This window comes from Apium graveolens, chromosome 3, assembly GCF_009905375.1.
Source record: "Apium graveolens cultivar Ventura chromosome 3, ASM990537v1, whole genome shotgun sequence".
In the NCBI taxonomy this organism is placed as follows: domain Eukaryota; kingdom Viridiplantae; phylum Streptophyta; class Magnoliopsida; order Apiales; family Apiaceae; genus Apium; species Apium graveolens.
This window is the reverse complement of record NC_133649.1, coordinates 245808241-245823520: the sequence shown is the minus strand read 5'-3', so window position 1 is coordinate 245823520 and position 15280 is coordinate 245808241. Positions and strand designations below refer to the sequence as shown.

General features: G+C 37.2%; 1 non-coding gene across 1 annotated transcript; it reads left to right on the top strand.

The window, feature by feature from the left end:
- The first annotated feature begins 2270 nt into the window (after nt 1–2270).
- Nucleotides 2271–2377, top strand: LOC141716340 (small nucleolar RNA R71). The gene has a single exon (XR_012573052.1). It is a non-coding gene; the product is annotated as a small nucleolar RNA R71 (small nucleolar RNA).
- Nucleotides 2378–15280: the final 12903 nt, after the last annotated feature.

Sequence of the window (15280 nt, the reverse complement as noted above, 5' to 3'; positions counted from 1 at the left end):
TTCCTCTAGTCTATGCAAACACTCCACCTCGTGACTATTCTAGTCGGAATAAGCTCATTATTCTCATTTGCTACCACAATAATTCCACCTTTCTTTGGTATACATTGAACTGGGCTTAACCATGAACTGTCAGAGATAGGGTAGATGATCCCTGCATCTAGTCACTTAAGAATTTCCTTCTTCACTGCTTCCTTCACGATAGGATTAAGTCTTCTTTGCTGCTCGATCGTAGGTTTGCTACCTTCCTCTAGCAGAATTTTATGCATACAGTAAGAAGGGTTGATTCCCTTTATATCTGCTATAGTCCATCTGATTGCCGACTTGAACTCTTTAAGAATCCTCAAAAGCTTTTCCTCATCACTACCTGAAAGGTCAGATATAATAATAACAGGCAGAGTAGATGCATCACCTAAAAACGCATACCTCAAATGTTCATGTAAAGGCTTAAGCTCGAGGGTTGGAGCTTCCTCAATAGAAGGCTTAAGGCATTTAGGAGCTTTATCCAATTCCTCCATTCCAAGAGATTCAAAAGGCATATCAATCTTCCTTTTCCGGGGAGAAGCATTCAAATATTGCAATTGTTCTTCACCTTCATCATATTCACTATCTGAATTCCCCAATAAGGCTTTTTCTAAGGCATCAGACCTTAGTAATTGATCAAGTTCCGATGTGACCACCGAATCGACCAACTCCATTTTTAAGCACTCCTCATTATCAGTAGGAAATTTCATAGCATTGAACACATTAAAAGTAACATCCTGATCCAGAACTCGCATGGTGAGTTCACCCTTCTACACATCTATCAAGGTTTGGCTAGTCTCCAAGAAAGGTCTTCCAAGATTATGGGAATCTTCTTATCCTCCTCAAAATCAAGAATTACAAAATTAGCAGGAAAGATGAGTTTATCAACCTTGACCAAGACATCCTCCACAATACCTCGCGGATATGTAATAGAACGTTCGGCCAACTGCAAAGTCATATAAGTTGGTTTGGGATCAGGTAAGTTCAGCTGCTTGAAAATTGACAAACGCGTCAGATTGATGCTAGCTCTCAAGTCACATAAGCATCTGTCGAAAGATACTTTTCCAATAGTACATGGAATAGTGAAGCTTCCTGGATCTTTAAGCTTCGGAGGCAACTTCTGTTGCAGCACAGCACTGCATTCCTTCGTGAGAGCGACAGTCTCTAAATCATCTAACTTCACTTTCCGAGAGAGAATACCTTTCAAAAACTTTGCATAACTAGGCATCTACTCAAGAGCCTCAGCGAAGATATGAAGTTTCTTGAGCACTTCCAGAAACTTCTCAAATTGCTTGTCCGACTTTTTTTTCTGCAGCCGCTTAGGAAAAGGCGGTGGAGGATAGATCTGTTTCTCCCCTATATTACCCTCAGGCGGAGTATGCTCAACATAAGTCTTCCTTGGTTCCACTTCTTCATCCTATTGCACTACTTCTTTCTCAGCCCCAACTTCTTTAATCAACTCTTGAGTTTGTTCGGGGTTTGCAACCTTTCCAGACCTTAAAGTGATTGCCTTTACCTGCTCCATTGCTTCCCTCTTTCCTGGCACTTCAGTGTCACTAGGTAGTGTACCAGGCTGCCGATTTAGCAAGGCATTGGCAATTTGACCAATTTGATTTTCCAAGGTCTTGATAGAAACAGCTTGTCTCTTGCACATAAACTTCAACTCCTCCAATTCGGATTTTTCATTAGCTTGTTATAGATGGAGTTGTTGTCTCGGTGTATACGGCGGTTGCTGAAAACCAAGGGGGTTGTATTGCTTAGCTGGATATTGCTGATAAGGTTGTTGAACCGCATTCTAAGCATTGCTCCAACCGAAATTCGGATGATTGCGGTTGTTTGGATGATAGGTGGTTGGCACTGGTTGCTGCGATCACTGGAAATTGATCACGAACTGAGCTAATTCACTAGAAATTATGCACTGATGAGGTTCATGGGCACCAGCACAAAGCTCACAGACACTAGCAATATGATTTACTCCATAATTAGTCAAAGTGTCCACCTTCATCGTCAAAGCCTTATGTTGGGCAGCGATAGCAGTTGCTGCGTCCAACTCCAGAATTCCTGCTACTTTTCCCTGAGTCAGTCTCTGAGAAGGATTATGTTACTCATTAGCAGCCATCAGTTCAATAAGTTCATAAGCTTCATTATAGCTTTTAACCCACAAGACTCCTCCTGATGCTGCATCAAGCATGGGTCTAGAAGTAGGACCCAATCCATTGTAGAAACAGTTGATAATCATCCAATCATGCAAGCCATGGTGTGGGCACTTCCTTAGAATCTCCTTATATCGATCCCAAGCCTCACACAGGGATTCTCCAGTTTATTGAGCAAACTGAGTAAGAGAATTCCTGATTGCGTCAGTCTTCGCCATGGGGAAGAATTTAGTGAGAAACTTTTGAGCAAGATTTTCCCATGTGGTGATAGACCCTGCTGGTAGGGAGTGTAACCAGCACTTAGCCTTGTCCCTCAGAGAGAATGGGAAGAGACGTAGCTTGATGGCATCTTTAGTCACATCATTGAACTTGAAAGTGTCGCAGATCTCGATGAAATCCCTGATGTGCATGTTGGGGTCTTCAGTAGGAGAACCCCCAAACTGAACTGAATTATGTATATTCTGGATCGTGCTTGACTTGATCTCAAAAGTGTTAGCCCTGATGGATGGTCTGATGATGCTAGACTGAATGTCATTAATCTTAGGCTTAGAATTGTCCATCAAAGCCTTCGGATTTTCTGCTTGATCACCCATAGCTACTACAATTGGCTCTTCAACTTTCTCTTCTTCCTCTAACTTCTCTTTATCCTCAAAAACTTCCCTACGAACCACCACAAGTTCTTCCTCGGCTTTATCCAGTATTCTCTTGCGAGTACGTGAACGCGTATGCATACACCCTCGCTAGATCACCTGAAATAAGACAAAGAAACAATTAAGTAATAATGTCCGAGTCAATGAACTTTAACGACCACTGATGGAAAGTACATAAACTAATAATTAACACTACAGTCCCCGGCAGCGGTGCCAAAAACTTGTTAGTCGCTAAACACGCGCTAATAATACACGCAAGTATACGAGTTCTCAAGTAGTATAGAATCTTTTCAAGTTCGTTCCCACAGAGACTGTATTGGTTAACTATCTAATTTATGAACCTAAGCAACAATATATGGTTATTATCCAATGCTAAGATGATAACAAATCGAGATTGTTTATAATTAAGAATTAAACTAATAATTATAACTACGAGAATAAGATTGACTGAATTAATATATATGACAAACATGGGATTCAAACTTCATTAAATACTTCATTCAATAGTCTTATTGTTCTTAACCTTAGCATGCAATGGTGATGATACTAATCAGACAACACTAAACTGATAAACGCCAACTTTTATTGCACGAGTACCATTCTACCAGACATCCACAAAAGAGATAGAAGCTGAATAGGTACCAATTATATTGAGACCCTATATGTCTATAGAATTTGAAAACATAATGGTTTAAGCACAAGTTATCTATCTTGATTACACAGGGCAAATAAGATGGTTAAAATTACCTACGAATCATGCATAACAAAACATGAACCTATGCTAGCATGGAAAGTTCTAAATCCTTCAATTCACGTTCGCTTCATTAAGAATTAACACGTTATCTTATAAGTTCGCGATGCTCATAAGACGAATACGCACAACCAATACAAGTTTATCATACAATCACCACATATTAAGACATCAAACAATTTGACTAAAGAAATCCATAAATAAATCTGCTAGAACCCCACGATAATGATTAGCCCATAATCGGACTCATCATCAACGTGGGTTCCGATAAAAACATGATATATAAAATGAAGTCTTTATAACAAATAAATAAAACCAAGTACAAACAAGAGTAGAGGTTCAGCAAAACAAGAAACAAGCATACAAGATTACTGAAAGTGTTTGTCCTAAATCCAATCATGTATGATGAGTTAGGAAGAACTTTCTTTTATTCATATTTGATTTCATTTGAATTAATAAAAGACTTGTTATGTTTTTATTATGGGCTTTATCTATTTAAAGTGTATTAAATAAGATGTTCCATAGTTTAGAGTAAAGCTTCTAGAATTATAATGAGATTATAATAGTGAGATCTAGAAGACGACAACTCTAGACTTAAACAGTTCCTGATCATAGGATAACTAATCGGATGTCAGTGGATCCGCAAAGATTGGTACATACTATGTTTGCTCCCTTCAGGAGGATGTCTGTTCTCATAGGCATTTGTGTGGTGACACCATAGCTAGTATGTAGGTGCTTATTAGGGAATAAGTTCACTGAACATGACTCGATAAGTTGAACAACTAATGGAGATTACTCACGTGTCAATAGTTATTCACTGAGTGATAGTTGTACAAGTGTCCTTAGACTTGAGATCGTTAAAGTTATCTTATATATAATGAACTGTGCTTTGGTTTAGTCCTTAGTCTTAAGGACATCCATTAGGTCTATTTTGGGCATAGGGATTTGTGTATAGAGATAGTTAACGTCAATAGAGGATCTACCCCTTCCAGTATAGGAAGAGAATATCCTATGTTATTCTTAGAATGTGAGTTCTGGAATCTCTGGCCAGAGTGTATAAAATTAGAAAGGAGTTTATAATTTACATTAATATGAAATTTACATTATGAATAAGAAATTATATGATTAAATTTGATAGGCCTGACACGAGATCCATGCCTTGTATTTAATCGGGATATTGTAAGGGTAGAAGGAATTCATTGTACGGTAACTAGTCACTGACAGGTTTTTGGTATTCTAAGCAGTGAATTCATATTATCCGGATAGTCGAAAAATTGTTGAGAAGCATCACTCACGATGTAGAATAAATATAATTAATCAGTTAATTATATTTAGTGAATTTTAGTATTCATGTAAATAATTAATAAAAGTTTATTATTATTTATTTCTACTACCGGCATAATATTGAGCCTACAGGGTCACACCACATAAGAATATTTTCTTTGATGAAATAATGAGAGAGATAATTATTTTCTAAATAGTTTAGAAAAGGAAATAATGATTAAAATAGTTTTAATTATTATTAAAGCATTTTATAAAGATAAAATGTGGGGGTTAATATATATATAAAGATATATTCTATAACCCTAGGAGAGCCCTATAAATAGAATGAGATGCCTCATTCTATTAACATAATTTTAGTTTTGTGAAAACCCTAGCCTCCATCTTCTTCCTCTCTCTCTCTCTCTCCCAAAAACTCCATTTTATAAAAGCTCGGTTTTATAAAAAGGTTCATCAAAGAGGATCGTTCTTGGTGGATACCGGTAGAGTCCTTCACACACTGAGGAGCAACTACTAGCACTCCATTTTTATAAAGCTTCGATTCACAAGGTATGGTTACGATTCCTCAGGTTTTTCCTTTTATACGTTTTTCTATATGTGCGGTATATGGTTTTTACGGAATAAATGTTATTTCACGCTTCCGCTCATCCGTAAATTCCTTCAATTACAACTCAAAAAAAGATTCACAAGAATAAACTAGTTCGTCTTCGCCTTTGCTAAATTATGCTATAGGTCTCTTGTCGTCTTCTCCTTGTGCTCTGGTAAGTCTCCTTTTTGAAAAATGACTTTAAGTTATCAATATATAGCAGTCCAATCATCCCAGGAGTCCATAAAATAGAATTGCAATAGAATCAGGATTTCTGCATCCCGACACGGCGCGGCCGCGCGCTTGACCTGCACGGGGGCGCTGACTTCCTGTACCCCGGCGCGGCCGCGCGCTTCACAAGCACGGGTGCGCTGGACTTCTACCAAAAACACTTTTTTTCTTTCTCTTTATTCTTGCAGCTTCGAGTCGGCTTCAACGAGCTTTTATTCCAACACCACTTAGACACCATATTAGCATCAAAACAATGTTAACTCACCTGATTCACAAATTAATGCTTGAAATGCAAAAACACTTGAAAATACGTTAAAACACTGAACAACTTGAGTACAAATACATCAATTCAAGCTTATTAGAGCATAATAAAGTGTCATAAATCCCACTCAACATTCATATTTCAGTTAATTTCCAATTAAATCAAATTAATTTTGATTTACTGGAGATTAATCTGCTGCAAAACATTAGCTGAGTTCTTGCCTTAGGATGAAGAATTAAGCATTCCAATTTCACCTACAAGTCTAGTGAAAGTTGCTTCATCCAAAGGTTTAGTAAAAATGTCAGCCAATTGTTTTTAAGTTGGTACAAAAAGAGCTCAATGGTACCATTTGTAGCATGTTCTCTGATAAAATAATACCTCACATCAATGTGCTTTGTCCTAGAATGATTAACTGGATTAGCTATTATAGATATAGCACTAGTATTGTCACACATAATAGGGATTTTGTGTAACACTAGGCCATAATCCATGAGTTGATTTCTAATCCAAAACACTTGAGCACAATAACTTTCTGCAGCTATGTATTCAGCTTCAGCTGTAGAAGTTGATACAGATTGTTGTTTCTTGCTATACCAGGATACAAGTCTTTGTCCAAGAAATTGACAGCTTCCACTGGTACTCTTTCAGTCAACCCTGTATCCAGCAAAATCTGCATCCGTGTAACCAACAGCTTCAAAACCAGTTCCCTTAGGATACCATAATCCCAAGTTTGGAGTTCCCTTCAAGTATCTGAAAATCCTCTTTACATCTATCAAATGTGATTCTTTTGGATTAGCTTGAAATTTTGCACATAGACATATTGCAAACATGATGTCTAGTCTACTTGCTGTTAAATAAAGCAATGATCCAATCATCCTCTATAGCTTGAAATATCTACACTCTTTCCCTTTTAATCTTCATCCAAATTTGTAGCAGTAGACATAGGTGTAGATGCAGGTGAACAATCAACCATTCCAAACTTTTTTAATAGATTCTTAACATATTTAGTTTGGCTGATGAAGATACCATCACTTCTTTGACTAACTTGAAGTCCAAGGAAAGTAACTCACTTCTTTGGCAAAGCTTCTCATTAGTGGAACCAAAGACGATATCATCCACATAAATCTGAAATAGGATCATATCTTCACCATGTTTCTTGTAGAAGAGAGTCTTGTCTATGGTACCTCTAGTAAAACCATACTTCAGTAGGAAATCTGATAGTGTATCATACCAAGCTCTAGGTGCATGTTTTAGTCCATATAGAGACTTGAGTAACTTGTACACAAAGTTTGGAAATTCTGGATCTTCAGAGCCAGGTGGTTGTTGCACATAAACTTCTTCTTCTAGCTTACCATTCAGAAAGGCACTCTTGACGTCCATTTGATACACTTCAAAATTTGAATGTGCAGCAAATGCAAGAAAGATTCTTATTGCTTCAAGTCTTGCAACAGGAGAAAAAGTTTCATTATAATCAAATCCTTCTTCTTGTGAGTAACCTTTTACAACCAACCTTGCTTTGTTTCTGGTAACTATAACATTTTCATCCATTTTCCTGTTGAGTAGTCTTTTCATTTAATCTGTTGTGCATCAACTTCATCTTCCCCATCAGAATCACTATCAATGTTGAGGTTTTCAAATGCCAGGGCTTACTTTGTTCTTCTGATGCCTTGGTGTAGAGGCAACAAACACCATTCTTATTTGTTGAGTCGAAATCTGCAACAAACAAGCTTCCTTTCCTTGCTCCTTTTGGAGCAACTTCACCAGCCTTCTTGCTGATAGAAGTGCATTCTTCTTTGTTAAATAAGACTTCAAAGCCTTTGACTGCAAATTGGCGGACACAGAGAAGATTCACTTCAAGACCAAATACCAGTGTTACATCATCAATGACAATATTTTCAAAAATAATCTTGCCATATCCCATTGTGAATCCTTTGCTGTTGTCTCCAAAGATCACCAAAGGGCCAGCTTTCTCTTCAAATTGTGATAGCGGAGCTTTATCACTTGTCATATGCCTGGAACATCCACTGTCTATGATCCAGATGACTTTCTTCACTTTGTCCTGCGCATAATGAGTTCTAAGTGTGTTTAGCAACCCAAGCAGTGTTGGGTAAGTTCTTCTTGTTAACTGATTTAGCAGAAGTAGAATGAGTAGTTTCAGATAAAATAGAGTTCATTGACTGTTGAGCTTTTTCCCTTCCTGTTGTAGATCCAATTCTTGTTTCTTTAAGGTCTACTCTCAGTTTGTAGAAGCTCTTCATCACTTTCAAATTTCAAGGGATGTAGTCAAACTTGTCACAGAATGAGCAGGGATCATTTGCATTTGCTTCATTGTATTTGCAAGCTCCTTCGGTTGACTTGTTATCTACCTTTTTACAAAGGTGAGTTAGGTGATTCACAGAGCCACATTTTTCACATTTCTTTCTTGGAGCATCTGCAACATAAGCAAAATTGTTGCTTTTGTTTATCCCTATTTTTCCATTTCTATTTTTCTTTTTCTTTCTTGCATCTCCAGTTTTGGTTTCTTTAAACAGGAGTCTTGGGACTTTGTTTGTTCATAAGCTTCTCTTCAGTATTTGTAATAACTCGAATTTTTGAGACCCTATAAAACGTTTAATGAATAGTAACCCTGACAGACGGGAAAAACTTTTGAGCCCACAATATATAGTGCATAAGAAAATGAGTTTCGGAATAGATATTACGACTATACGTACCAAATAAGTGTATGTAAACGCTATTAGTTTTCGAAGAAAACGAACTTTGAAAAACAATCGTAATTACGACTTATCAAGGACTACGGGAATCACAATATAATTACGAGATTAAAATCCTACGGATTTATATTCAATTAGGATAAATAAAAATATAAGGAATAAATACGAAAAGAATTACATTACGAACCATTTACGAATAAGTATTGCGGAGAACGTTTAAGTAACCGAGCTAACGCGTAAACGATTAATTAAACGTAACGCACTAACTAAACCATGGTAATGTTGGATTTTAAACACAGCGAGGGCGTGGAAAAACACTTTTACACACATAAAATCCAAATAAAAGCATATAAATCGTGAATAAAAATTCGAGGGATCGAATCTAACCTTTAAAAATAATTCGGAGACAACGATCAGAGATCCTTAGCAGTTGCTCCTCAAGTGTGAAGCACTCCACCGGTATCCACCAAGAAAATGACTTTTAGGAGGAGGAGGAGGTGGAGAGAATTTGGTTTTCTAAAACTTTTGGGTTTCTGGGGTTGGAATAAAAATAGGGTCTATAATAGTGTATTTATAGGCAAAATTTTCAGCTGAAATTTTCCAATAAATAATATTATTATTATCCCATTTATTATTCTCATTAATAATTAAAACACCTTTTAATTATTAATCCTTTTTCTAAACACTTTAGAAATAATTCTCTCTCTTGATTTAATTTTTATAATCAATTAAATCTCATTTAATCAATTATTAAATTTTCCAATTAATTATTTATTTCACAAATAAATAATTATTTAGCCATTATTAATTAATTCCTCCACCATTAAATCATTCTCTTTTTATGGTGTGACCCTGTAGGTTCAATATTAAGCCGGTAGTAGAAATAAATAATAATAAAACTATTTTATCATTATTTATATAAATTCTCTAATTTATTAAATATGATTAATTAATTAATCACATTTATTCTACATCGTGAGTGATGCTTCTCAACATATCGCGACTATCCGGATAATATGAATTCACTGCTTAGAATACCAAGAACCTGTCAGTGAATAGTTACCGTACAATAAACTCCTTCTACCCTACAATGTCCCGATTAAATACAAGGCATGGATCTCGTGTCAAGCCTATCTAATTCAATCACTTGCTTACCATCTATTATGCGTAGTTCTATGCAAATTAGAAACTCATTTCTAATTTCATTCACTCTGGCCAGAGATTCCTGAACTAGCATAAGTGGATCAGCCTTGAACATTTGCTTCCTTCACTGGAAGGGGTAGATCCTTTATTGATCATACACTATCTTCGTGTACAAATTCCTATACCCAGTAGAGCCCTAATAATTGTCCATGGAGACTAAGAACTAAACCAAAGCATAGTTCAGTGTACACAAGATGACTATGATGACCTCAAGTCTAAGGATACTTGTACAACTATCACTATGTCAACAACTACTGACACGTGAGTGAACTCCATCAGTTGTTCAGCTGTGCGAGTCATGTTCAGTGAACTTATTCCATAATAAGCACCTACATACTAGCTATAGTGTCACCACACAAATGTCTATGAGAACAGACATCCTTCATAATGAAGCAAGCATAGTATGTACCGATCTTTGCGGATTATTAATTACCAGTTAGTAATCCTATGACCAGGAACTATTTAAGTTTAGAGTTATCATCTTTTTAGGTCTCACTATTATGATCTCATCATAATCCATAAAAAGCTTCACTCTAAACTATGGTATATCTTATTTAAACACTTAAATAGATAAAGCCCGTAATAAAATCAAAACAAGTCTTTTATTAATATCAATGAAATCAAAACAGATTACATAAAAGTTATTCCTAAATCCTAATATACGATTGGACTTAGGACATATTCCTTTCAATCTCCCACTTGTACTAAAGCCAATCACTCTGGTATCTAATACCCATCTTGACGATCAAAGTGACTTTCATAAAGTAGCTTTGTAGGTGGGTCTGCTATGTTGTTATGTGTGTCAACTCTAATTCAATACAACACAAGAAATGTTATCGCGCTCCCACTAACCCTTTTGTAGACGCATGGTTCATCTACGTTTTTGATAAAATCAAACTCTTTGATTGTCTCATCAAAACGAATGTTCCATCTTTTGAGAAGCTTGCTTTAAACCACATATGGTTCGCAGCAGCTTACACACTAGGTTTTCATTTCCCTTGGAAAGAAAACCATCTGGCTATTTGCCAGATCTCATAGTCGTAGTAAGCAGCAATCGCAAGCAAAATCCGAACTGATTTTAACAGGGCTACAGGTAAAAGGTTTCATCAAAGTCAATCCATTGCCTTTGTTTAAATCCTTTTGCTACAAGCATGGCCTTATAGGTCTCCACCTGGCCATCTGCTATAATCTATCTTTTGTATACCGTATACATAGATTCCATTCTGGATTTCATGGCACTATGCCATTTCTCTGAGTCAACACTACTCATAGCCTCATTATAGGTTACAGGGTCATCATCATCAATGATCGACAACTCATTGTCATTCTCAATGACAAGGCCATAATATCTCTCAGGTTGGCGAGACACTCTCCCTGATCTATGAATGGGCTGTTCCACAAAAGGTTGTTCAGTCAGAACAGGTGTTTCCACTCGATCTGTAGTAGTTTGTGCTTCTTGAACTTCATCAAGTTCAATTTTGCTCCCACTGTTTCCTTCAAGGATAAACTCCTTTTCCAAGAAGGTAGCATGTCTGGAGACAAACACCCGATGATTGGTGTAAAAGTAATACCCTAAAGTCTCTTTAGGATATCCCACAAAACTACATTTTACGGATCGATATTCCATCTTATCTGGGTCAACTTTCTTGACATAAGCTGGACATCCCCAAATCTTAATGTGTTTAAGACTCGGTTTCCTTACTTTCCATATCTCATACGGAGTTTGAGGAACAGATTTGGAAGGCACCTTATTCAGTAAATATGCTGAGGTTTTCAATGCATAACCCCATAAGAATACTGGAAGATTTGCATAGCTCATCATGGACCGAACTATGTCTAACAAAGTTCGATTTCTCCTTTCAGATACCAATCTGGAGGCGTCCACTGGGAGACTATACCATTTACTTTGAGATAATCCAGAAACTCTCCATTCAAGTATTCACCACCTCGATCTAATCGAAGAATTATAATACTATGTTTGGTTTATTTCTCCACTTCATACTTATATTCTTTGAACTTTTCAAAGGCTTCAGACTTGTGTTTCATCAAACACATATCTGAATCCAGATCTATCATCTATGAAAGTAATGAAGTATGAAAATCCACCCATGGCTTGCGTAGACATTGGTCCACATACATCTGTGTGTACCATTCCTAGCAAATTTGCAGCCCTCTCTCCATGTCTACTAAATGGAGACTGCAATGCCACTATAAAGTGAGATTTTCATCATCCCTTTTCTTTTATTAGTTTGTTCAATCTGAAATAAATTATGTCACATACATACAGACCATTATTTAAAGCACCACGTCCATAAAGAATATTATCTCCAAGAATAGAACATTCATTATTCTCAATAATAAATGAAAATCCATCCAAGTCTAACATGGGAATAATATTCCTCACAATCGAGGGAACAAAATAACAATTATTTCAAACAATAGTCTTGCCCGTAGGCCTATGTAAATGAAATGATTCTACATCTTCAGCAGCAACTCTTTCTCCATTTCCATCAGTAGAATCACCTCCTCTTCCTCAAGAGTCCTACTTCTCCTTGGTCCATGCAACAAATTGCAGATTTGAGAACCACAGACGGTATCTAATACCCAAGTAGAAATTTGATTTAATGACATATTCACTTCTATCATGAACATACCTGAATCAGAAGCGGTAGTCTCACTACCCTTCTTCTTTAATTCTGGAAGGTAAACCTTGCAGTTCCTCTTCCAGTGCCCCCGCCTTATTACAGTGAAAGCAAACAACTTTGCTCTTGGGGTCTTCAGCTTTTGGTGGAACCGGCGTTTTCTCACCTACTTTCTTCTTCTTGGAAGAGTTCCACTTCCTTTTCTTAGGATTGGAACCTTCACCAATTAGAAGAACAGAACTCTTCTTAGGGGAAAATTCGATTCTGCAGTCTTCAACATGTTGTGGAGTTCAGGCAGGCTGACATCCAACTTATCCATATGAAAGTTCACAACAAACTGCGAGAACGAACTCGGAAGCGATTGCAAGACCAAGTCTTGGCTCAGCTCCCCATCCATGGCAAAACCAAGTTGTCCAAGACGTTCAATCAAATTGATCATCTTAAGTACATGGTCATTCACAGATGATCCCTCGGACATCCTACAACCGAACAACTCCTTCGATATCTCATATCGAGCTGTCCTCCCCGCCACATCATACAACTCTTGTAGATGCATGAGGATAGTGTGAGCATCCATATGCTCATGTTGCTTCTGTAGCTCAATGTTCATGGAAGCTAGCATGATGCATTGAGCAACATTTGCATCATCTATCCACTTACGATACACAACATGTTCATCATTATGTGCATCACTAGCAGGTTCAGTAGGCTTAGGTGAGTCAATCACGTATTCCAGCTTCTCAATCCTGAGAACAATTCTCAAGTTTCGAAGCCAGTCAGCATAATTAGGACCAGTCAATTTGTGAGCATCTAGTATGCTCCTGAGTGATAGTGCAGAAGACATAACGTACAAAATAAATCTGTAAATGATAAACACATAACAACACTTAGCAATTATTCGATTTCATTTCAAAACACTATATGAATCGGGTCTTTATTCATAAGTGGCTCCCACTAGTTTTCCTAATTTATTCAACCCTCTACGTGAAAAATTAAGCATTCATAATGCTAGTGGGAATAGGGATCCTACATTCCATTACACAACCCCGGCTGTAGCACGAACCGCCATGCAATGTTCAATAGGCAGACAACTCTTGTCAATTATATCTCATGTTATTCCCTAATCAAACTTTAGCCTCTTGAATAATTGAGTCTCGGCTGTAGCACGACAAACTCAATATTCTAAGTCAAGTCTAACCCAACATTCCGTATAGTTGAATCAGTCCCCAAAGGCCCACGGCTGTAGCACGTACCGACCTTTAGATTCTTATTCAATGTACACATCTCTATGTAATAGACAAGTATTTCTTATTTCGAAATCAAAGCCCTCGGCTGTAGCACGAACCGACAATGATTCAAAAATAAGAACTACTTTTCTATCATGTTGGAAGGCTATGACCGACACAAGCCCGTTGTATCATTGGCCAATTACTACTTGATATTATTTAATTTTAGAGGGATTATATTACGTTACAATCATAATCATATTATAAAGAGATTCTTCCTTTTAAATTAAATATTTCAAATCAATAATCAATAATCAGATGATTCCCAGATCGGGTGGAGCATTGTCAAGAGGCGTCACTTAATAACCCTTTCTTACAGATAGAAATCTGTTGTTGACAGAATCATCCTTTCTCTCATATCGAAAATTCATATTCAATTACGTGTTTCATAAACACAAGAATCTCATGATTGTATTCATAATATTATTCTTAAGGTTATGAAACAATTTCACTATACTAGATTGTCTAACAAGCGCCTTATGTTCATTTAAGTTCACCTAAATCTATCATCGCATGATAAACTAAACATATATCATATATATAAACATGAATAAACATCAAGGTAGGTATGTTATATCATCTAGCACATTAGTCTAAGCATTATACATCTTTATGTATCACATGAAGCATTTAAAAGCGGTTAAAACAGTCAAAAACAGCTTAAAAACACTTCTGTTAGCTATAAACAGTTCGAAACAATTGCATAAAATATCATATAATATACCATTAGAAGCGTCTCGAAAAGACGAATCCAACGGCACCAAAATCACCCAAATCTGAGTTACCACGCGCCCTCACGCGCCAAAAGAAGTGTCCCCACGCGCCGACACGCGCACACGCGCTGTCAGGCGTGTGCCTGAACTCAGCCACGCGCACCCACGCGCTTCACACGCCTCACGCGCCCGACCCCTTTGCTGACGTCAGCATGACGTCATCTGATGGCGTCAGCATGACGTCACCAGCGCGTGTCTTCCACGCACCGCGCGTGGCACGCCAGCACGTGAACCCCACGCGCGCGTGGTCGACGAGCGTTCCTCCCCTGTTTTTCGAACGTCGCCGTCTTCTCTCTCCCTCGGTTTGCGTGATGCCGTACTGTACCCTGTACCTTTATTCTTTCCGTGCACAGCAGCACAGACAGCAACAGAGATGCAGAATATATGCAGATGCAATATATATATACATACAATTCATATATATATAATTATTTAATTACGAATTTTAATTACAAGAACTTCAAAAATTCATAATAAAAAATCTATACATCCTAAAATTATGAAAAAAATACCCAGACGATCTACAACACTTGTAGAACCCAGATCAACAATCAAAATTATTATGAGAAACGATTTCTCATCAGACAAAATTAATCCATAATATAACTTGTAAAAATCATAATTAATTCATACAAGCACATAAAATTCTGAAATTTTTACCACAGATCTATATGCATACAACCTATGCTCTGATGCCATTGTTGGATTTTAAACACAGCAGGGGCGTGGA